Source organism: Mytilus trossulus, chromosome 12, assembly GCF_036588685.1.
Source record: "Mytilus trossulus isolate FHL-02 chromosome 12, PNRI_Mtr1.1.1.hap1, whole genome shotgun sequence".
Taxonomy (NCBI): domain Eukaryota; kingdom Metazoa; phylum Mollusca; class Bivalvia; order Mytilida; family Mytilidae; genus Mytilus; species Mytilus trossulus.
In genome coordinates this window covers 25,992,615-26,019,271 of record NC_086384.1, presented here as the reverse complement: position 1 = coordinate 26,019,271, position 26,657 = coordinate 25,992,615, and the positions used below count along the sequence as shown (strand labels likewise).

Genomic DNA, 26,657 nt, shown 5'->3' with positions numbered 1-26,657 from the left:
AAATTTTCATATTTTTGTAAACAGGTCAAAGTTAAGTATTTTGTCAAAGCTTTCTAAAATTTAAACGGCCAAATCTACTTTAGTCAAAGTGTTGGGTACTCCCTTAATGTTTAATGTAAATGGACAAGTGGAAGGTCTTAACATTATAAACATTTCTAGTCAATTTACCTTAACTCATTTCTCGTAAATATATAGGCTTTAACAAAACAAACAATGTATTCATATTGCCAATAACCCAGACAGCTATATATATAAGGGCACTGGATTTTAATAATAATTAAAACAGTATACATTAAAACAACTCATAAGCATAAGCATAAATAAAATCATAGCAATTATAAATGAGAAATTCTTGTACATTGTTATAGAGAGAGAAAAAAATGGCAAAATCACAATCATTGACAATCACAGAGGTCAGGAAAAACCAACTAAAACAAGTGAACTTGAGGAAAAAAGTTGGAAACCTGTGTCTAAACTTACACTTGGACAGATTTAAAAAAGTTGGAAACCTGTGTCTAAACTTACACTTGGACAGATTTAAAAAAAGTCTATAATTATTCAAATAAAAATAACTTTACATATTTTGAATAATATGTAAACAGAAAATTTGTTCTTGCTATTCCTTGAACTGAGGAAAACTTTGGCACCATTATTCAAAATACCTAAATGACACAATCTGCCTCCACAATGTTTTTATCAAAATAAAAGAAATTAAATCATCTTTCAATGAAAAAAGGAAGATACAGATCACCATAATGGGTGGGGTATCATAAGAAAATTAATGACAGTTTTGTTTATTCATTATTATAATTCTTATTGGCTGGATACCAGCGCACATGTTCATGCAGTCAGGTTGTTATAAAAAAAAAAACACAAGAAAACTAGTGGTCAGCTTGCACATTTTTGTGTGAGGCATATACATACATTTTTATTTTGATACAAACAAAATAAGCAATACATTTAAGGATGTAGTCAGGTGAAATTTAAAAATCTAAAGCATAGAGAAGCATTATAAAGTTAAGGAACAAAATAAGAATGAAGGGTTATGGAACTGAGACCTTTTCCAGATATTTAGTATCAAATATTTAACAAATGGTGGGAAATGGCTGGCTCAAACTTTTACCTTCTAATTAGCATTAATTGGCATTCTTTTGGTCTAAAATCTTAAAAAATAAAGAATCTAGAATCTGTGTAGATTTTGGTAAATGACCTTTTATGAGTTTTTGGAGTGCATATAAATGATAAGAAAAGTGGGTGATATAGTGCAAAAACATTTTACATTATCAAAGGAAGAAACAATACGAGTCCCAACAATAATTATCTGACAAAATTTCCTACAACTGACATGACTGCATCCTTATAAGGGATAAAACTTTAAAGTTTCATGAATTTTGACATTAGAAAAAATACATAGGATATATCTTAGTAAATATAAAGTTTTAAAACATTTTTTCAATTGATTTGAGTTTAAAGCCACGCTCAGCACTGTTCCTTTCCTTGTGGCAGTCATGTTTATTGGAATGGTGAATGAAAGGAGAGTGTCAATAAGACAGAAGATTTGGTAGAAAGTTGTCAAACTCACAACCTATTAGGAAGTGTTAAATTGACATTGGCTAATAACAGAGTTGTTGGAATAATAAGACCACTCTGCTACCTAAACTTCTCAAAATAACCAATGATTCTACCCTCACTTTTAACATTTATAGAATAAAAAAAAAGTACTTATGTATTTTACATTTAAAGTTACATTAAGTGGAATTCCCAGGAAAATAAATATATAATCAGCAAAATGCATATTCATTTTTTTCTATTTGAATGGTGTATAAAATTCATTTATGATAATTCTAAAGCCCTGATAACAATACTTCAGGGATTGTTAGAGTAATTAAACGATATTGGTGTGTTTTAATTTCTAAGGCACCTTCATCAAAATAATAACTACAGAAGAGTACAAATGATGAAGTGATAATTTGCACTTCACAATGTCAACAAGGGGAATAGTTATAAATAAAAAATGAAAGAAGGTATGAAAGTAAACTTTAAAAAGAATATTAAATAAAATTTGCTGAATAGTGTTTTATCAAATTTTGCAGAGGTACATGCTTCCAATTGGCTTCCCTCATAGTTACATGCCTCTAATCGGGCCCACTCTGCCAGGGGTACTGCTTCTAATTAGCTTTAGCAGACAGAGGTATATATGTACTGCTTCAAATCAGCTTCGCAACAAGACAGAGGGTATGTGCTCCCAATTAGCTTCACTAAGAGGTACGTGCTTCCAATTGGCTTCGCTCAGACAAACGTGCTTTTTCCAGTGTTGAAATGATACGGTAAGCAAGTCTGTACTACCTCCAGCGTAGTAAATGGTACATAATTGCAAGTAAAATGTCGTCCAAATTAACAAAAACATATTTTATTTAACATTCTTGATCCAGTTAACTTTCACATCTACCTTCACTCCCTATTCATAATTTATCCTGATGTTGACATTGTGAAGATATTTGATTTTTTTAAATGACTGAGGAAAAGGGACTTGGACTTTTACCTTATATTTGCATTGGAACTATTTGGGTCTCAAATTGTCAGAAAAGAAATGTAGAATCTGCTTAGATTATAGAAATGACTTTTTATGAACTATTGAAAGGCAATTGTTTCCCCCTGTATCATAAGAAAACCCCAAGGAGTAGGAACTTCTGACAAAATCCAGCTACATTCTTTACTCTATGTCTGAAAGAATTATTATTATTATCCAGTATCTATGTAGGGCATTACCAAACAAAAAATACTCTAAGGGGTTTACACAACAACAACAAAATAACAAACAGTCTATCAATTTACAAACTAAAATATGGCACATCAGATAAAATAAAAAAGATGAAACAATAAAACTACATAAATAAATAACCATTACAACTGTATGAAAATACTATAAAAATTATAAGAATTCAGACATTAATAGAATCATGTTAGGCAAGATTAGATAACTTTTCTCTTTCTACATAAAAGTTTCAAACTTCTGTTCATTCCGCAAAATCGATATATTTGGTTTTGGCCTTATTTACTAATTGTAATAATATTTGAACTCATCTATACAATTATGTCTGTGAAATCTGTCTCTAGTCTTCTGTTCATTCAAGATACACCATAGGAATATTGGTTCATATTGTGACTTCTGTGAATTTCATCAATAGGTTTAAAAAACATACAGTACATTTACAATCCTAATACAGAGCCTTATGGTACACCAAAATGTAGCTGTATATCATCATTATCAATATGTATTAGAAATAAGTTATGTTCTGTTGCTTGAGTTACATCTTGTCAATGGTAGGGCATCATCAGATATTCTGTAGCTTATCATCATTATCAATATGTATTAGAAATAAGTTATGTTCTGTTGCTTTAGTAACATCTTGTCAATGGAAGGGCATCATCAGATATTCTGTAGCTTATCATCATTATCAATATGTATTAGAAATAAGTTATGTTCTGTTGCTTTAGTAACATCTTGTCAATGGAAGGGCATCATCAGATATTCTGTAGCTTATCATCATTATCAATATGTATTAGAAATAAGTTATGTTCTGTTGCTTTAGTAACATCTTGTCAATGGAAGGGAATCATCAGATATTCTGTAGGAGTATTCAAGATGTTCAATCAGAATCAGCTAATCAATAACTTCAAATGCAGCAGATAGGTCTAACATTACAAGAATAGCACAACACTTGTTATCAAGTGCTAGCACAATTTTGTGATGAAAGCTGTGTCCTTTGAATGTCAACATGCATGCAAGGCTAACTCTATGCCATCATTAAGTATTTACAAAATTATTCACAATTCTTTCATGCAGCCACAGTAATCATGGTAATGGTAGGCTGAAAAAGAATGAAGACACTTTCAATTTTTCTGGCATATTACATAAGCAGGAAGTTTAGTTAGCCATAACACCTGGTTCCATCCAATTATTTTATTTCAAAATGTCCTGTATCAAGTCAGGATTATGGCAGTTGTTATCAAATAGTTAGTTTCTATGTTTGTTGGCATTTGTTTTCAGTGTTTCTGTTGTCCCTTTGTTGATGTGGTTTCTTGTTGTAATCAGGATTTTTTTTCTCAATTGATTTCTGGATTTTGAACAACAGTATCATACTATTTTTCTATGGTTTTTATTTCAGAAATTTAAAGTGAGAATAACAATAATAGGTTAAGTTTTCATCAAATTGAAATCTTAAAGTGATTCTTTGATAAACATTTTGAAATGCAGGCTTTTATAACCAAGAAAAAAATTTAACCAAATAAACTTTGACAATTTTTGCTAACAAAAGAAAGTTCCTAAAATAATCTATTTTGCCTTCTTAAATCTTGACACATCCTTTCAAAAGACACATTCATTCAAAAAACGTTGAACTGTAAGAAGATAATAATAATTCTGTGCTCGTACATGATCTTTAAAAAGATTATAAATCTTTGTAACAGCTTTTTCTTACCTTAGCAGTCAATGTCAATGACCATTTCAACATAAATCCTTATGGACAAACTGTAATGCTGTACCCTGGAATATAAAATGTCTTGGTCAATCAAAATTGTTAAAAACACCCCTGTTGTATATATGAGTACATTATATAGAAAAAGGTGATTTATAACGTTTGAAGGTAAAAAGAAGAACACATCAATGTGACAACATCCCAACAACACAACACATAACATCTGTGTAATCAATTAAAATCTTTAAATCATGTATTGTCACAAAATAATACTGGTGGTGAAACGTCACCTGTGCTGTATAAGTGAGGAAATCAATTGTGTCACAATGTCTAATTATGGTACAATAGACAAATATGGTTAAATTCCTGTAAAAATGATGATCAACTACACACAATGGCAAATAATTCTACCAAGTTTGAGGACTGTCTGTCAAATGGTCCCAGTACTTGTATTCACAAGGTTATACTATATCAATACTCTTTCTTACCTTAAAAGTCAGCTCCAATGGCTATTTTAAACATCAATCCATACTGACAAATCATAATAAATGATTGCCTGAAAAGTAAAATGATAAGTCATTCAAAATTGTTTTAAAACATCAGTTTTGAAACATTGTAGGTATATTATTGCGGATTCCTTTATTTTTGGTGGGGAACAAATTCAACGGATTGAGGAACAATTGTTTTGCCAAAGTCTGCATTCAAGTCTATAGAAATTTTTTGCTCTGTTTATCACTTATATTTGTTAATCACCTGTACCAACAAAAAAATCCTTCCTGAAGAATAATAATAAATCCACAGTATATAGGAATAGGTCATATAGGACAAATAAGTGATAGAAGATAAAGGGAACACAATGTGACAACATCCCCAAAAAATTAAAAAAAATGACATCTACTTCAAATCTTTAAAAACATTTAAGGTGGTATGGGTGTCGTTTGCAATCTTGGATTGTAAAAAAACAGAGAACCTAAGGTCTTGATTTTTTATTAAATTAGCAAAATTTGATGCAGGAATGCAGATATTTTTAAAATGGTTTTTAATTGGCAATTTAAGGGGAGGCAACTCTAAAATAGTGCATTTTCTAAAGAAATCTACATTGAATTTTCCTATTTTGTATTTTAGTCGGAAAAATGACAGTGACCCTATCTTTTCTTTCTCAAAGCATTGTCTGAAAGCTATCTTTTCCTAATTTATTTTACATTCTATCAATTTCTAATCACAAAATGGATTTTTTTCCTGTATAATCCATACAAAATGTGTCATTTTGTCACAACCTGTAGCTTGAGAAAATGTGCTGTAACCTATCATTTTTAGTATATTTTTTAACATATATCAATATATACTATATTTTGGCTAAGTATGAACAAGTTCTATCATTTCTCTTTTACACTGCCATACCAATTTAAAGTCATAAAAAGGTAAAAAATAAGTTTCTGATCTCTGACAACTTTTAAGTTCAGAACACTTTCCTTAAATGAATATAAAATGCTTTCACTAGAGGAATTATAAACCTACCTCATTATTAGCAGTATTAGAACATCAAGTCTTAATCCATATCCATTACAACATAGTCACTTAAAGAACCTAACAAATGATTAAAATTAAAACAAATATATATATTACAAATCTATTAAATCAACAGCCTAAAATTTAGTTTTCTAAAGAAATATTTTATTTTTAATTCAAACCTATTTTTTTTTTATTATTATGTTATAACAGTTATCTTCCATTGAACTAAAACTTTTCTTTTAAGGAAAAATCCTATCTCAATAACTTTCTTAAACTATCCTGGGTTTGTACCAAACTTGGACAGAAGCTTGTTTATGATCATAAGATAGTATCCAGAAGTAAATTTTGTAAATATATAAATCCATTTTTTCCGTATTTTACTTTTAAATGGACTTAGTTTTTCTCCTTGGAAACATTACATTCACTCTGTGGTTAAAGTTTTATAAAATTTTAATTACTTTCTTAAACTATCCTGAGTGTGTACCAAACTTGGACAGAAGCTTATTTATGATCATAAAATAGTATCCAGAAGTAAATTTTGTAAAAAGATAACTCCATTTTTTCTGTATTTTATTTTTAAATGTACTTAGATTTCCTTTAAGTTAACATTACATACAGTTTGCAGTTAGATTTATTACCTATCCTAGATTTTTACCAAACTTAGACAGAAGCTTCTTACAATTATAAGATGGTATCAAGAGGAAAATTTTTATTGATTTTTTTCCTCATTTTTGTTGAGCCCGCGATTTACAGCAAAAGTAGGCGAGACACTGGGTTCCGCGGAACCCTTACAAATTTTTATATAGATTAGACCGTTGGTATTACACCAGTAATTTTGGGGACCCTTTATAGCTTGCTGTTCGGTGTGAGCCAAGGCTCTGTGGTGAAGGTCGTCCCTTGAGCAATAACCGTTATACATTTTTAGTTGTATGGAGAGTTCTCTTATTGGCACTCATACCACATTTTCCTATATCTATTTGTGAAGTTTTGTCGAATAACTAACATGAAAAAACGCAGCTATATATCTCTTCCAAATATGTAGATTTAATATTGAAAGCAATGTCTAGCTAAATAAAATATATGATCGGCCAGCACTGATTAAAAGTAGTGTCTCTTTCATGACAGGCTTGATTTACCTGATAATGGTTTACTTTTACAAAGTGTGACTTGGATGGAGAGTAACAGTTGCCTCATTGACACTCATACCACATCTTCTTATATATATTGATCACGGTAAAACACAATATTGAGTGTACGACTATCATTTTCAGTGTTTGGTACAGGTTGACTGTTACTGGACACAACAGTTCAACATAGAACCCAATGCGGACAACCAGGAAACTCTTTTTGTCAGAAAACACTGTCAAACATCCAAACGTACTATTCACACTGATCTGTGTCCACACTTGTTTGTATAGAAAAATTGTCACCGACTGATAATTTTTCTATCGATGTCACAGTTTAAACTTAAACTTGCCTTTTGAGCGTATTATTAATTAACAATTCGATAGCTCTCTATGTGTTTTAAAGTTTTTGATATTTGTTTCGTGTATAATATACATGTAATAGATGAATGTAAATATTAATGTTTCGATACAATAGTCCCACTTTATGGTAAAATGACACTTTTTACAGTTTTTACTGCATCCGAGCCCTTATCATGTAAACACTATTCTTTATGATGAGAGACATCTCCACATCTGATGACATATCCTTCTAAGTACAACGTGTTCCCATGTAGATCACATTTTTATATATGTTTATCAAAACTTGCATTCTCGAGTCATGGTATATCTTTCATAGTAATACCAGATAGATGGTTTGGTATTACATGTATCTGTTGTGGTATACTAATATAAAAAAGAGAAGTTCAAATACCATATCAACAACGATTCTACGAAGGAGGGTCTGGATTTGAAGGGGTGTCATACATTTCTGTATACTTTAATTTGTATGTACATTTTTATTTATATTTTAGCTTCTTATCAAATGCTTTTCTTTATTTCTTTGTCCTTTTTTCTCTATTCTGTTTCTGTTCACCCATTATTCTCTGTTCCGTTAACACCATCCATACCCTCATGAAGAAGATTTTCTATTACTGTATTAGTTATTAAACTTTGTCGGACTATTGGAGTGTCGGACTAATAAGGTGTCGGAATATCGGGGCGACCCCCGTATTTTACATTGAACCCCCTTCTCTGGACGTTATATTTAAAAAATAAAAACATACTTAACCCTCTACTATAGACCTTTTAATTTTAAAATTCAAGCTGTTATAACTCCTTTTCGAAGTAATTATACCTCAATGAGTAGTTTGTATGTATTTACTTGCTCAAAAAGATGTTTTGAAAATTTTATTTATAATGCATTCACCCAGTTCAATTCATCATCCAGAAAATTAATGGAAGCATCGTCATTGTCTAAATCAATGTTTTGAAATACGCTCAGAAATCCGTGCAAATTATTTGTATACGCCATTAACGAAAAAACGCTGCACATGTTGTAGAAGTTTACCAATTTTACAGGAATAATGTCAGAAGAGTTCTTATTCTGCCATGTCAAACATGTAATTAAAAGAGGCTGAGGTAAAATTAGAAATAGGTGGAGTCTCAAGTAAAAAGAAATAACAAGGCGTTTCTATAATTCTTGAAAATTTAAATAATTTGAACTATTGCAAATGCTATATTTATACAGTGAAACTTCTCTAAACCGGTCCCTCTTAATACCGGTTCTCCCTTCATATAGCATATTAATCTATTGCAATAAAAATTCATAATTTCAAATAAAATTTGTAGATTTAGCTAACTAAGTCCTTATATTTGTACAAAATATCATTCGTTTATAGTGGAACATTGTTTTAACAATGAATTAGCTGCAATCAAAATTTGCTTGCTTGTCCCTCTCTGTGATCACAAATAGATAACTCTGGCTCATTTCCCAATGAGAGACATTGGTGAAGATTATCCCCACTTAATTACAGATGGCGCTGTGGTAGATCAGGTCCAACAACATCTGTTTGTATGATAAGAAGTCAGCATGCATTCATTGGCACATGATATACAAATATGTATAGGTTGAAAATAAGCCTTAATTATAATTAATTAATTTGTATTATTTTTTATCTTAATCACTATTAAAAAAAATAATGATAAATGTGTCAAATTTTGGACATATTGCCCAAACTAAAAAAAGAACTGAAGGAGTGTACGTGTATTATCATGCAGTGGAAGAAAAATGAGAGATTTTTTTCACATAATTACAAATAAAGTCTATTATCTCTTTTTTTATAAATTAAAATAAAATGGAATGTAAAAGAGTTGTTAGAGATGAACACAAAGAAAAAGATTTCTTGAAAAGTTTGCTATTATTCTTACCAAATTAAAATCGTAAAAATTTGCATTTGTGGTTAACTCATCAGATGATGAAAACGAAACTCAAGAAAATTATGACTAAATAAACAATAAAACTTCAGATATTTTTACATCTTTTGGTATCTATTTTATAAAAATCGCTCCTACAGTTACTTGGTAATATTTTTTTTTTAAATATCGATTTAAGTTGAAATGATTGGATATGTTTTGAGTGAGAACTCACTTTTGTCCCATGACTGTATATGACAGCTTAAAAACAAAACCTAGCTTTCAATTACAAATTGGATGGGGTTTTTCATCGAGACACTAAAAATTTTCAAATGAGAATCAAATGACAGAAATCAGAATTTTGGGAAAGACTTTGCACATTTTACATCAAATCAAAAGAGATATAGTTGGAACCAATATAATTCGAATAATTCAAGCCCTTTCTGTGTCCGATATTCTACAAAATGAGGTTAGTGTAACCGTCGTAGATCAGCGGAATATAACGACTGAATTATTCGGGTTAGAACCAATAGTGTTAAATACTCTGCAATACAGCTCAGCAATTGAACAATAGATTTCTGAAATACCAGCGACAAGGAACCAAAAATGAATATTTTTTTGCCAAAGTAAAGTGGATTACAGTTTTAGCACTCAAATGCCCATATACATCCTGAAATAAACTGATCACACTAGATCTGTTGACCTTACTTGTCTGAGGTAGTTTGGGAGTTAATTAGTGTTGGGCCAACAAACATGACTATTACTTTCAAATATATTTTCAAAAAAATTATAAAGTATTTTAAAATTCAATGCTGAAATGAAAGAATTACTTTTTATAAAAAAATATTTCAAACCGACAGCTCATAAAATATCATAAAATCTAAAATTGTTAATTTAATTATTTTTATTAGTTATAAATTAATTTTATTGAATATTTCACTTCAGTTTTCATTGTCAAAACTGTTAACTGATGCATGATCACTCTGCAAAAAATAAAGATCACAGCAAACAAAGCTGTTTTTGCTAGCTGTCCATTATTTTAGTCCTACAATATATGCATTTAAGCATTACAGTTGCGTTTTTTGTCGTTTTTCTGCTGAAATTTTCATATAAAAATTAATGCATATTGATAATAAAAATGAAAAATAATAGATAGCAAAATAAGTAAAAAAAAATCATGAATACAATAGAAGAAAATATCCCCCTCATATATTATACATATAATATAGGACTATCAATTCTATGTGCTTTTCATATTTTTCCTTTTTGTTGCAATTGTCCATTTTTTATTTTAAATCCACATCCATTAGAAACATATGTCCACCTCTACAAGACACATCCAGATACACAACATCAGTTAAAAGACATTTATTAATAAAAACTTCTTATTGTAATTTGTATACAAATATACAATGTAATTCTAAATAGGATATAGATCAGACATGCTGTGTGTGTTGGACCTGATCTACAGCACTGCCACCTGTGTTATCATTAAAGGGGAATAATTGACCAATGTTCCTCATTAATCTATCATAAAGGGAAATAATTTCATGGAATGTTTATTCATAGTCTATTTCAAAAATGATAAAAAGTTCTTTATATTGGTATGTAAAAATTTTAAACGTTTCAAATTTATGAAATTATATTCGTACATCAATTGTTTTGATACACCAATAACAAAAACTGAAATATATTGCATTGATTCATTTTGTAATTATTCAAAATTATATCAGAAACCTAAACATAATTATAAAAAAATTGAACCTCTTAAGGGGAGACAATTCTCGTATAACTTTTTCGAATTGGCACATAATACCACGGAATGTCACTCATCATACAAATGGCACAATTACATAATTAATTAACTGCGCAATCGCGCTCCACCTTCAATGATGATTCTGAATTATAAATATAACCAAAAGTTGTTAATCTATAGATAGTGAAGACTAATGAAAGCTAACCCACTGTAAAAATATTATTTTGCACTTTTTTTAAATTTCCTCAGGAAAAATTCTCTAGCCACTTGACTTTCATAGCTCAAAATTAACGTTTTTACAGAATATTTGAATAAAGTAGTTACAGATTATTCGCTTCTCAAAGTGTAAGACGCAATAAAAATCGTATGCTTGCACAATCTTACCGAAATACAGATTTAATTAAGTCCTAAACATTTTGACATTTCTTCGTATATTTTTATAGAAAACCGGTTTAAACAAATCACACGTACGTGTTAAGATCCGACTAAATACCTATTTCCCGATATGGTCAGGTAAAATTGCTACTTCATACCGGCCAAAACCGCAAGTCCCGGCCGGCGTGTATGTAAATAAACGGTCAGGTAACCTTATAAAACCGGCCACCCCTTTAAACCGGATACCGGCCGTTATTTGTGTATTTGTGTAATCAAAATCAATAAAATATCACCTCATAAAACCGGCCTTCTCATTTGTAATCATTAGTCCATATATAATACTGTTATATAAACAAACAAGTTAATCCGGTCAATTAGACACCTGCATGGCCACTGAGTAGTGTTCACCTGTCAATGTCAAATCAATACCCGAATAAATTATCGAGAGATTTTGATCTTCACCCACGCTAATCAATGATGTAAGTTAATTATCATTAAATGTTTTAGCTTGGCTACTTTATTTCATCATTTAAAAAAAAAAAAATTTAGTCAAATCATAAAAATTAATCACTCACTTTGACTTTTGCAATGAAATCGTAATTCGTTATCGTCGGAATAATCTATTGAAATTTATTAAATCTTTATAGTGTATTTAAAAGGTGTGTTATTAGTTTGAGGTGTGATGATTTGATGAGTATCCATAGCTTAAGAAGTATTACGTGAACATCGTATGGTACCGATGAATGAAGCTCTAAATTTTCCAATAATATGACATATTGATATTAAAATTGTTTTGTTATATAGTTGCATTTTATTTGTTATTCCTGCAAAATAAAAAATAATAAAGATACAAATGATGTTTTAATATTTATTTCATAATCAATTTAGAATACAAAGCTAAATTTACACAACAAAACAAACTTTATGATTGAGGTACAATACATGGTAAAAAAAAACAAATGCACACATATTGAAGGGAAGTAACTCTTATATTGAAGGGAAGTAACTCTTGTTAATTTCAAATTCACTAAACCGGCCACCCCTGAAAACCGGCCGAATCCCGTGGTCCGACGGGCGGCCGGTTTTGAGAAGTTTCACTGTAACTGCAAATGGTAACTGAATATTAGTGCAAATGGTATTTTAATTAGTGCAAATGCTATAAATATTAGTGCAAATGCTATACTTATTAGTCCAAATGCTACATCTATGATGGCAAATGCTAAAACTATTAGTGCAAATGCTATACTTATAAGTCCAAATGCTACATACGTGATGGCAAATGCACCATTATATACTTTTGAGCCTTTTGATACGTAAGTATACAGCATTTGCTACAAATACAGGTAAAATACCTTTTGCTATAATAATTACAGCATTTGCAGTATTTATTATAGCATTTGCACTAATTATATAGCATTTGCAGTATTTAATATAGCATTTGCAATTGAAGATATAGCTTTTGCAACAAAATATACTTTTGACCCTTATGATACGCCATACGGAAGTTTAATATAAAGATAAAAACCAAAAACTGCAAAAAATTCTTAAAATTACTTTTTTTCTAAATTGTTGTCTGATTTATCTGGAAATTGAAGAACAAATATACAAATGTATTCCTGATGAACATTTTTACCCACGTCAGATATACTCTGAATGCTTAAATTTCGGAGATATTATCCAAAAATTTCATTGTACTCCTACGTTCTATTTAAACAATGTTCTGTTTAATGTGTCATTGCTTTTATTATAATTTGACTAATTGATATAGTCTGTTTGTCCATCTGTCGGTCTGACAGTCTGTCCAGCTTCAGGTTAAAGTGTTTGGTTAAACATTTTGGTCAAGCCGGTTAGCCAGTTGAGATAAAAATGTTAGCTTTTTATACCTTATATGGGATTTGCATATTGTTAAAGACTGTAATGTAAAGACTGTAATGTAATTTCAACGACAAGGCTGTCAGAGTGACAGCAAACCGGATTTTTCTGCAGAGGTGCAACCCTGAACAGTTGAGCTAGTCTTGACAATACGTTTAAAATTTAAACAACTCTGAATTTGGGTTGTGATTGAATATTTGACACAGCATAGGTTTGTGACACAAAATGAATGTGGTCAAAGAACTGAAATTGGACATTTACCTATTATGGTCCAATATCCAAAATCTAAGTACGTTGTTATCATCAGCATATCAAAGAAACCCAAGAAATCAATTTTTGGATGAAATCAAACAAAAGTTTAATTTAGGACCCTTTGGATCCCAACTGTTCCCAAAATTCGAAATCTGAATATACATTGTATGTTTATTAATATACAATATAAGTTCTTTAAGGAGCTTACTTAAGAAATATATATATATAGCATTCCAAAAAATAGTGGGTTTTTTTACAGAATAACAAACCAACCTACCACAAAAATTTACAAACAATTAACCAAAGAAAAGAAAAAAATAACACAAAAATTTAATTTATCATTAATACAATGTCTTTTATAAAAATGTCGTACTTGACTTTCAGCCTATGTCGTCTGGACTTTAGCTGGCCTGGTAAAAACGAAGAATTCCAAAATAACTATATTTTATTACAACTGAGATCTCATGGCAACTCACGAATAGCCCAAAACACTAGCTTAAAAAGGTCGTTGCTCACGTGCTTAGAGATCCCAGGTTTTCTTCGTTTTACCAATGAAAATTATCGTTACATAATTTCATAACTGACCACAACATTTTAATTGGTCACTCAATTTTGTCTTGTCAACCAAGCTGACACTTTAATCTAAATTATTGATTTTCGTATACCTATGTTGCGATAATCTATGTAATTTTGACAATAGGTCTAATTGCCTATACTCTTTCTTTTATTCAAAATATAGCATGTATAATTTATGAATGAATAATTATCAATATTTGTCAAACATCTGTAAAATATATTTTCTTCTAAAAATAAAATAATTAATAAAAGAAAGTTTGCAAAGCTGTTATATTTCCTATTTTGCGAATTCGGAATTTCAAAATATATCTATAACATCTCCCCTCTGCCTTAATTGGCTTTGACCCCAAAGCCACATAACATCAACTACAAATATAAACATATTGAAGATTAGAAAATTAAGTTAATCAATTCTATATACACTCATTAAACATATATACATTTGTCACAAATAAAATGTTCTATTGTTTTCTGCTATTGTTGTGTAAGGTAGTATGCTCATTGAGCCACATTTATAGGTGCTGAATAAATGCCATCTATGTTCGAGAAAAAAAATTAGCGTGAGTTTGCTGAATTTAAGCCAATACATATAACATATTTAAAAAAATAATCATACTCTGCATTGTTTAACGTGAAATATGACAATTTACTAACTTTTGTAAATACAATGTTATAAATACAGTGAGGTTTAATAGTAAAATAGGATGGACACAGAGGCAGAATAAGGACTGGTACTGTAACACATGTACTATCCACGGATTTTGTTTTTATAACAAATTTGAATTTGGTTCTAAATGCGGTTTGCTAAGAAAAAAAAATCAACCAAACTTAACCAAAATAAAATAGTCAGTTGAATAGTAGCATTGTTTTCATAAACTTGCTCAAAATTATAGAACCAATAGCTCGGAAGGAAAAGCCGTCGCGGCTTGCAAAAATAATAGAAGGTACAAACGCACATGTTGCTCTCTTTTGCACTGTAAAATAACAAGTGTTGCAGTAAATGTTCTTGCTTTTGAACCACAAAAATAAAAGAAAATTATCATATTATATACAAATGAATTAAAAAAACGTATTTCGACATTAGTCATGACTCTATGTAACTCTTCGCAAAAACACTGTTCATTTTGCGTGTGCACTTTCTCTTTATGCTTTGGCTTTCAGTCTGTTTCATTCAAGAAAATATTAACACCATAAAAAAACTGTCATCAGTGAAAAGTGTCTAAGTGTCTTTTAACTTTAACATATAAAAAATGGAAAAAAAAATGTGTGATGAGTTGTTATATGAGCATGCGCATACTCTTAGCACTATTAAACAACAGATATAAATCTGTCAAGGGTAACAAAACACCGCAATTTTGAATAAATAATTTATGGTTTTTGAAAACAATCTAAAGTTCCTAAAAGATATAGTCTCGAGAATAACACTATAAAAACAATTCAAAGACTTCAGCACTGGTGCAAAAGAAAAAAAATGTGTATATGCTAATGTGCTTTAGTTATGTTTTTTCTCTTATTTCAATGAATGAATAATACTTTAATAGTTTTGTGTGACTAGTTTTGCCGTATGCATGTTTTTCTCTTTCGTTTAGCTCCTGTATGTGTATGTGTGCTGAAATATACTCTGATTAAATGTTCTGAAACATATTCCTCTGGTTCCCATGTGGGTTTTGAGCGCCCATTTTACAAGGAAATGTCGTCTACCTTGTAAGCGCTTTAACTTCAAAAGTTTTTCCGCTTTATAAAACTGATGATCTTCTACCTGATCATCATTACCATCAGTGGTTTCATTCTCCCTATTTTGTGCTTGAGGCACATTCTCATCACCTTGATCATGCTGATCTACCCTATCAGCATCATTAGCTTCATTTTGTACCACCTCATTGGGTTGCACTTGATGATCTCTTGGATCCTTGTAAAGGATTATTTCTTTTGCATTGATCATCGATTTCACCTCTTTATTAGTGCTGCAAATTCTTAATTTGTAAGTGTAATTTGGTCCCAACTCAGTTATGTAATAAGGCCCTTTGTACTTATCTACCAATTTCGGTGAGCGACCGACGGGAACCACATGTTGCCGAAGTAAAACTAAATCCCTTACTTTAAATTGTGGAATTTTTGAATTTCGGTCGTATCGCTCTTTAGATTTTAACTGTTTTTCTAACATATTTTTAGTGGCAAGATCTTGTGTGATCTTTAGATTTGATAGAACTTCTTCCATTTGAAGCTTGGCATCTGATGACAAATTCTGTTTGGGTGTAACAGAAGTGTCAAAAGGTAGATTCATTTCTCTACCAAACAGCAAATGAAAGGGAGAAAACTCAGTTGATTGAGTTGAAGGAGAATTGCGTAAAGCCATTAAAATTCCGGGTAATTTATCGGGCCAATTATTTTGAGCCTTATCACAGTATGCTCTGAAAGACTTTATCAGAGTTGAGTTGCACCTTTCTACTAACCCATTTGTTTGAGGATGGTACGAGCTAGTATGATATCTTGTAACATCAAATATCTCACATAACGACAGAACTAAGTTATTCATGAAGCTTTTTCCACGATCACTAACCAAAAACCTTGCTGCGCCAAATCTAGAGAAAACCTCTTTGAACAAGACCTTTGCAACTTCAGAAGCCTCTTGTGTTTTCATAGCAAATGCTTCAACCCATTTACTACAACTATCAACCAAAACGAGCAAGTACGTTTCACCTTTGTTTGTCTTGCTCAGCTTTAAAAAATCCATATGCCATCGATCAAATGGACCTACCACTGGCATAGGATTTAAAGGTGGATTTTTGCGTGTATGGTCAACCTTAATTCGTTGACACCTGTCACAAGAGAGAACATGGTCTTTGACTGTTTGGTGCATTTTTGGCCAAAAATATTTTTGTCTCAAAGCAGCCAAAACCCTGTCCAATCCTAAGTGCGCACCACCATAATTCAAGTCATGATAAGCTATCAAAGCATGACGTCTGAGAGCTAATGGAAGACATAGTTGTTTAATGTACTTTTCATCTGGACTCGTTTTAAACCTCTTTTGAAACCATTTATACAAAACACCATCACAAACCGAGTAATCTTGAGATTCTGCGAGAACTTTTTGTCGAACCTTTTCACTTTGAGGTAAAACGTCATTTTGCAAGTAATTAAACATATCCTGAAAATCTGGGTCAACTTGTTGTAGCTGACCTACAGCAGGAATGTCCAATAACTCACTATTGACGACTTCAGGATCTAGAGGAGCAAGAAGTGTATAGTCTCCATAAAATAATTCGAGCTCTACACTCTCCAAGTCCTCGTCTCCTTTGTTGTCTACCTCTAGATCTGTCTCACAAGCATTAACCTCAATTGTATCTAACAGAAACTCATTTGCATTTGCAACAAACACTTTCACTGGCGATGTTTTATGTTCATCAACCACTTCAGTATATGTGCGTCTGCTGAGAGCATCTGCCACCTCATTGTTTTTACCTGGTTTGTGAACGATATCAAAGTTGAAGTCTTGTAATTTAAGAGCCCAACGACCTAATTTACCGACTGCAACCGTTTGATCCATCAAATATTTAAGAGCCTTGTGATCTGTGTAAATTCTAAACCGACGAGTCAAATAAGCACGAAATTGTTTGACACCCTCTAGAACAGCTAAACATTCTTGTTCTGTGGTGCACCAGATTCGTTCTGCCCTAGACAAACTTCTACCTCCATAAGCTATGACATGCTCACGACCTTGACTATCTAATTGACCTAGAACAAACCCAATTGCCGTATTACTAGCATCACAAGTCAGCATAAAAGGTTTGTTCATATCAGGATATGCCAAGATCGGTGCTGATAATAAAGCCTTTTTGAGCTTGTCAAAAGCTTCTTGACATAACAAAGTCCAATGAAATTTTTTTTCAGAATCCTTTCTCAATAAAGCATTCAAAGGAGAAGCAATATTAGCAAAAGAATCAACGAACTTTCGATAGTAACTACACATGCCCAGAAACGACTTAACCTGTTTTTGATTTTTAGGGACCGGAAATGAACTAACAGCATCCGTTTTAGATGGATCCACCTGAACTCCGTGTTTTGATAGGATGTGACCTAAGTATTTGACTTCTTTGACTGCAAACTCACATTTAGTTGGTTTCAATGTAAGATTTGCGTCTCGGAGTCTGTTAAATACTTGTTCTAGATGCCTAAGATGTTCCTCAAAAGTTTTACTAAAGATGAGAATGTCATCGACATAGACCAAAACAAATTTCCAATTTAACCCTCTGAGCACTTGAGTCATGATCATCTGAAAACTGACAGGAGAGTTTCTGAGACCGAAAGGTAAACGAAGCCATTCATAAACACCATTTCTTGTAATAAATGCAGATTTGTGCCTTGTTTCCTCGTCCATCTCAATTTGATGGAAGCCACTATAAAGATCAAGTGATGAGAATATATTTGCTTGTGATTCTCCTAATGTATCAAAGACACATTCAAGCCTAGGCAATGGAAATGACATAGGAACCGTTTGCTTGTTCAGCAACCGATAATCACAACAAAATCTCCATTGCCCTGACTGTTTCTTTTTCACAAGAACCACGGGAGAATGGTACTCACTATTTGATGGCTTTATCAGCTTGTGTCGTTCCATCTCTTCGACATGTCTGCTAATTTCCTTTTCAACAGGCGGAGACTGGTGGTAGAATGGTCTTTTAACTGGTTTTGCGTCTCTGTATGTCTCTATTTTGTGCTTGTATATTTTTGAATGACCTAACTCTGAAAGACTTGTTGCGAAAACATCTCTATTACCATTCAAAAATGTAAAAAGCTTTTGTTTTTGCTCTTGTGTTAAGTCAGAATTCTTTAAATCAAAATCAATGCGTGTTTTTGTTTTGTTATTTTCTGTATCTATTGCATGTATGTTAGCATCATTTGTAGGTGCGTCATTTAACTCTTGTATTGACTCTATTTCAATGTCTGACACAGTTGCTAAAACTTTACTTGCAGGAATTGAAACTGATTTCTTAGTAGGGTTCAAAACTCTAATGAATGCTTTTCCATTATTAATTTTAACCAAACACTTTGCACTCATCAGATTTAAACCCTGTATTTCATCATTTGGTTCTAAAAGAACTATATCCCCTGAATTTCGTTTTGAAATTTGTATGCTAATGTTAGTCTCATGTTGTGGGGGTATAGTTACAGTCAACAATGACCTTGCAAGTCCAGTATTAGCTTTAAAAGTGCAGATTTCTTGTTCAGTGTCTTTAAAACATAATGTTTGTGTGTCAAAATCTATTTTAACTTTATGTGACAAGCCAAAGTAAATCAGTTAGTGTGAAATCCAGAAAACAGAAAGAGCGCGATACAGCTAGGATAAACAGCTATATTCAGTGTAAAAATATTATCCGTGCTTTACCATTCTCTGGTATGCGTAATTCACCGTTCATTCAATATTTGGATATTTCAAATGTGCTCAAAACAGAATTAAAAAGTGTGAAACAGAAAATTATCAAGGAAAGGAATACAAATCTAGAACAACAAAAGTGCATCGAGGCACTCAAAATTCAATTAAAGAATAAGCAAATCATCGTATCAGAAAGAGACCAGTTCAAGCAAGAACTTGATAACCTGCGTCAACAGAAAGAAGAAAGTGCTTCGCGCATAAACGTACAGGAATATGTGGATCAAATTCAAGAATTAAAGGACCAAGTAATCGAAAAAGACGGGACTGTTAAAATGGTGCAAGATCTTTACTATATGCGTTCGACCGAATTTACGGATGAAATCCAATCATTGAAAAATGAAAAACAAGCATTAGAAAAAGAAAAAGCAGACCTATGTTCAAAGGTAAATTTTCAAGCTGACTCGATTTCTCAATTGACTTTTCAACTTCAGGACCTTAACCACGAACTCCATCTTGTATCCCGTCAAAACCAACAGCGTCCCAATAACAACAACAGACACTATAACAACCGCAGAGGAGGCCGATTCAGATAGTGCTAAGTCCGAGGACGGACTTAATTGGGAGGAGAGGCATATGTGACAGTGGAAAAAGCAGCTTCGTTTAATATTTAGGACTTTAATATTTAATTCTCAATTTTGATATTTTAGACATTAATTATCTGTGTTTTATTATTCATTATTTTTTATAATTTCATTTCTATTTACATTTCGTATCCAGGACTTAAAATCAACATTCTTTAATATGCATTTAATTCTCAGTTTGGACATTGAGTGACATGTTTCAATCGGTTAGCTAATTAGTGACATTTTACCTTATTCATAATGTATGTTCTTAATTTTCATAATCATATTATCATTTAATATCTATTCTTCAAGGTCTAAAATAGTTTAATCTTTGTCAGTGAACAATATCACTCAAATTAACTGTTATTTGTTATGTCTATACTTGTTAATTCAATTGTATAAATACTTGTTTATAATTTCTATAAGGAAGATTCGGACTCAGGACTTTACACTGAACACAGTCCATCTGTAATAAAAGTAATAGTATTCCATGCTGAATTATTGGTTTATTCATCGCTAGTTCCAGAGTCTCAGTAGTTAGTTTCACCAGAGTTTTAGTATTCAGAGTTTTCATTGCTATTCAGAGCAATCGTTCGTTGTGTGATCAGGTGCATCATACAGTTTCAGTAACAAGAGGCCATTCAGTCAGGCTCTTGTTGCACGACCCTAAAAGTCACCCTTATTTCCCCGGTGACAGATTGGTGAGATGTTATAGATATATTTTGAAATTCCGAATTCGCAAAATAGGAAATATAACAAATCTATAAAACTTATCTGTAATTATCTTCAAAATGTTTAAAACATAACAGTTACCCTTCCAGACTGGCACCTGAGATCATCCCTAGTTTTTGGTGGGGTTCGTGTTACTTATTTTTCTTTAATTAAGGACTTTGATTTAAGAAGATCTATATGCAAATTACGTATTTCTGCTCATAAGCTTCAAATTGAAGTTGGACGTTTTTCAAATATTCCACGAAATGAAAGAATTTGCAAAAAATGCTCCTCTGGCTGTGTTGAAGATGAAATCCATTTTTTAACTAACTGTGAAAATTTTAAATCAGATAGAGATGCTCTCTTTGACTTTGTTTGCCAAAGAATTCCAAATTTTTCTATACTGGATAATCAGCATAAATTTATTTATTTATTAAACTGTGAAGACAATCAGGTCCTTAATGCTGTTGGTAAATTTATTAAAGTGAATATGAGTTAGTAATTGTATTGTTACTGTATGTAAAATAATGTTTGTATCTATGTATCTATCAAATTAATATTCTTTTTCCTTATTCATGTATGCTCTGTATGCCCCTTGTGGGCCCTTAATTGGAAATAAAATATGTTCTGTTCTGTTCTGTTCTATTCTTTTGTTGTCTATGTTGTGTCATGTGTACTATTGTTTGTCTTTTTCATTTTTAGCCGTGGCGTTGTCAGTTTATTTTTGATTTATGAATTTGACTATCCCTCTGGTATCTTTCTTCCCTCTTAATTTCTTATTATATTTATACAGTCCTATATAGATTATAATCACCAGCATTTCAGACACAGAAAATTTAGAAATAAATCTGTCACTCCAATAGTGTGATAAGCCATTTACTGAAATGCTTCACCAAGAGCAGCCTGATACGACCGCAGTGTTTGAAACCTGAAAAGTTGGGGCAAATATGGTCAAAATTCAAGCTTGATTCTGTCTGAATTAGGATTGTGATCAAATTTCTGACACAAAATAAATGTGATTTAAGATTTTACAAATCTATTGTGCAACTGAAGGTTTAATTTTTCTTCTTGAAACTTTTTTTTTCAATAATTGGAAAAAAAATCCCCCTTACTTCTTGAATCCCTTCTTGGAGCAATTACCCCCAAATGCAATCCCAGCCTTTCCTTTGTAGTATGGAACCTTGTTTTACTATTTTAGAGAGATCCATACACTCACACACAACTTATTGTCTGGAAACTACCAAAATGCATGTTTTTTGTCCCTTTTTTCCTAAACTGTTGGCACAATAACCCCCCAAAATGAATCTCAACCTTCTTCTTGTAGTATCAAAAAATTTGGTACAATTTCAGAGTAATCATAAAATTGAGAAAGGAAATGGTGAATACGTCAAAGCGACAACCATATACTTATACACAAGTTATTATCCTGAAACTAGAAAGTGCTTTTTTTGGGCCCCTTATTTCAAAACGGTTGGGACCATCATCCCCAAAATCATCCCAACCTTCCTTTTGCGGTAATAAACCTTCTTAAAAAATTCATAGAGATCCATTCACTTAAACTCAAATAATTGTTCGGAAACTAAATGTGTCTTCCTATGACGACGCAGACGATGACATCATACCATTATACGATCCCAAAAAATATTTTGCAGTCGTATAAACACACTTAGTGTAATCAAAGTTTTTATACCAGTATATAATTAACAATTTCTGTTCATAGAGAAATAACTGAAGCACATTAGAAGTACAAGTACCACTTTTGGATATTAAAAAGGATGTTAACTCAACAAGAAGATATCTGAAATCATGAAAATTGCAATTGGCCTTCATTTAGTCACAGGAAACAACTTATCTAAATTTGAAAATATTTCTTCCAAGGCTTTTCATGTAATTGAACACACATGCCCGCCAGCCGTATATCCCTAAATCAATAAAAGAACCTTAGTGAGCACGCTCACATACCCCACGTCCCCACATTGTCATTGGAGAAATTAAATAAGTGTAAGGAAAAAAATTGTATAAGAAAAAATATTGAATAATAATTTCCTGTCGATATGCACATCTACATGCATAGTATGTCCTTATTATCTACAAATTTCATGAAATTCTGTTGTGTGGTTTCAGAGGAGTTGAGATGACAAACTGTTGCAGAAGTACATTGAAGCAAATAAGTTCAAAGGGGCATAACTCCTAGAAAAAAAAATGAATAAAAATGTCTTGTCGATATGCACATCTACATAGTATGTCCTTATTATCTGAAAAGGTTTCATGAAATTCTGTTGAGTAGTTTCAGAGGAGTTGCGATGACAAACTGTTGCAGTAATTCACTAAAGTAAATAAGTTCAAAGGGGCGTAACTCCTAGAAAAAAAATTGAATCGCAATTTTCCTTCAATATGCACAACTACATAGTATGTCCTTATTGACTGAAAAGGTTTCGTGAAATTCTGTTGTGTGGTTTGAGAGGAGTTGCGATGACAAACTGTTGCAGTAGTACATTAAAGTAAATAAGTTCAAAGGGGCGTATAACTCCTGGAAAAAAAAATTGAATCGCAATTTCCCGTTGATATGCACAACTACATAGTATGTCCTTATTATCTGAAAAGGTTTCGTGAAATTCTGTTGTGTGGTTTGAGAGGAGTTGCGATGACAAACTGTTGCAGTAGTACACTAAAGTAAATAAGTTCAAAGGGGCGTAACACCTAGAAAAAAAAATTGAATCGCAATTTCCCGTCGATATGCACAACTACATAGTATGTCCTTATTAACTGAAAAGGTTTCGTGAAATTCTGTTGTGTGGTTTGAGAGGAGTTGCGATGACAAACTGTTGCAGTAGTACATTAAAGTAAATGAGTTCAAAGGGGCGTATAACTCCTGGGAAAAAAAAATGAATCGCAATTTCCCGTTGATATGCACAACTACATAGTATGTCCTTATTATCTGAAAAGGTTTCGTGAAATTCTGTTGTGTGGTTTGAGAGGAGTTGCGATGACAAACTGTTGCAGTAGTACACTAAAGTAAATAAGTTCAAAGGGGCGTTACTCCTAGAAAAAAAATTGAATCGCAATTTCCCGTTGATATGCACAACTACATAGTATGTCCTTATTAACTGAAAAGGTTTCGTGAAATTCTGTTGTGTGGTTTTAGAGGAGTTGCGATGACAAACTGTTGCAGTAGTACGTTAAAGTAAATAAGTTCAAAGGGGCGTATAACTCCTGGAAAAAAAATTGAATCGCAATTTCCCGTTGATATGCACAACTACATAGTATGTCCTTATTAACTGAAAAGGTTTCGTGAAATTCTGTTGTGTGGTTTTAGAGGAGTTGCGATGACAAACTGTTGCAGTAGTACGTTAAAGTAAATAAGTTCAAAGGGGCATAACTCCTAGAAAAAAAATTGAATCGCAATTTCCCGTCGATATGCACAACTACATAGTATGTCCTTATTATCTGAAAAGGTTTCGTGAAATTCTGTTGAGCGGTTTGAGAGGAGTTGCGATGACAAGAAACAGGACTGACGGACGGACGGACTTGGTTAGTAGATTCTGTACAGCAATAAGCATTTTATCATCAATACCATTTCGTAACAATTTTTGCCATAGTTAACTATGGCAAGTTACGAAATGATATTGATGGTAAAATGCTTATTGCTGTACAGAATCTGTATGAAAATGCAAAATCATGTATAAGAGAAGGTAATAATTTCTCTGAATATTTTGCTCCAAATGTAGGAGTCAGACCAGGAGAAAACCTCTCTCATTTAATATTTTCATTTTTTCTTAATGATCTGACATAGTTCTTATCAGATGCCTATGATGGTCTTAATGATGTATGTACTATTTCTCACTTGCTGTTTGATAATGATGATATTGAAGGTTAAATTGTATGTGTTACTATACTAGTCAACACAAGAAACGATACAAGACTTTTTTTCAAATTAAAGATGAAGTTTCTCGTTTATAGGACCAATATTGAAGGTAGTGATATTAAATGACCATGAAAATATAAATCCGTTTAAAAAAAAAGATTTTTTGGGGCTTTCGTGACGTCATTTTGCGAAATTCAAGTTTTTTGACAAAATTTACATAAAACAACAATTTTAAAAACAGAAGTTCTAACTAATGATGTCAACCTTTCAATGACAATAAAGACAATGTTTGACATTAATTCTTTTTTAAAAATCGTACAGTTTCTTTGTTTATTTGTAAAGCAAAGTTCTGCCCAACAAGAAATCGTTAAAATGTAAACATTATCAATTGATTTACCATTGACTGTATGTGTAAAGTGAAATTAAAAAGAACGTTAACAATCTTAAAACTAATCCGAAAGGTTCTAAAGTTACAGTGTGTTGTTTTCATATCTAAAACATTGATTTGAGACGAAAACAATTGATTTTTTTTGCATTTTTGAGATTTCATAAACACATTTTTTACCCATTTTTTTTCAATTCAACCCATTATATATAATTAGTTACAACATGAACATATTAACTTGATTAGCGTTATGAATATTTTTTAAACGAATTTGATAATTCTATTTGGTACTTAGAAAATTGTGTGACGATTTTGTGTCAAACTTTCCACAAAAATAATTTGCACCCTATGATCGTTTACATGGAATTAAGGTACTCTCCGAAAGGTTTTGATTTTCATTATCACAATTGCATACATTGCAAATGAAAGCCTTTGGAAATAGTGTAACTCATTTTGTTAAAATTTTAATACTCTTTGATAAATTTTTTTCTAAAGTCGTGTATCGTTTCTTTTGTTTACTAGTATATATGCTGATGATACTGTTATTTTTGCAGAATCTGGCAACTGAATTGCAATCTGCACTAAAGTCTAAATGTGATGTTTTTATATTGTGAGACCTGGAAACTTAAAGTCAATGTAACTAAGACCAATGTTATTCTACTTTCAAAAATAGGCAGTGTGAGAATACTCAGTTTTTATATAATAATGAATAAATAGTTGTTATAGAAGATTTTCAATATCTGGGAACAGTCTTTTTTAAGAAAAGGTACACTTTCAAAAAATAAAGCTCGGCTAGTCTAACAGGCTAGGAAGGCCATGCTCTATGCATTGTGTAAAGCGAGAAGGCTTTGTTTACCAGTTGATATTTTGTTACAAATATTTGATGCAATGGTTGCACCTATATTGTTGTATGATGCTCAAGTGTGGGGTTACGAAAACAATGAAATTATTTAATCTTTGCAATAGAATTTTGCAAGTATATTTTGAAGATGAAAAAATGTACTCCAAATTGTATTGTTTATGGAGAGCTTGGTAGAGAACCTATGCCTATTTGTATTAAAGCCAGAATGGTTGTCTTTTTGCAACTTATTTTAAATGGTAAAAAAAAAGAAAATATCACGCACGATATGATATGTTATATAGACTTGACGAAGATGATGTGTATCACTCTAAATGGTTACCATGTATCAACGAAATTTTACTTGAATGTGGTTATAATCATTGTAGGAATAACCAAACTATGGAAAGAAATGTTATTCTGTCAAGACAAGTTAAACAGTTTCTTCATGAAAAATTTATTGAAAATTGGAAAGCACAAATATTTAACTCACCTAAGTGTATTAATTATAGAATTGTAAGACAGAATTTGGTTTTGAGAAATATCTCTCTGTTTCCCCACCTGAAATGATGTATACTATAAAAACTTTCAAATATTGATAACAGTTCAAAAATTTATCTTTATAGTAAACTTAAAAATGAAATTAAATTTGAGGACTACCTGCACAATCTAAACAATTTT

At 31.6% G+C, this 26,657-nt stretch overlaps 1 long non-coding RNA gene across 1 annotated transcript; it reads right to left on the bottom strand.

The window, feature by feature from the left end:
* Positions 1–1,480: 1,480 nt before the first annotated feature.
* Positions 1,481–6,068, bottom strand: LOC134692993 (uncharacterized). Its single transcript, XR_010102311.1, has 4 exons — positions 5,997–6,068; positions 4,967–5,034; positions 4,482–4,546; positions 1,481–3,872 (listed from the first exon to the last, which is right to left on the bottom strand). It is a non-coding gene; the product is annotated as an uncharacterized LOC134692993 (long non-coding RNA).
* Positions 6,069–26,657: the final 20,589 nt, after the last annotated feature.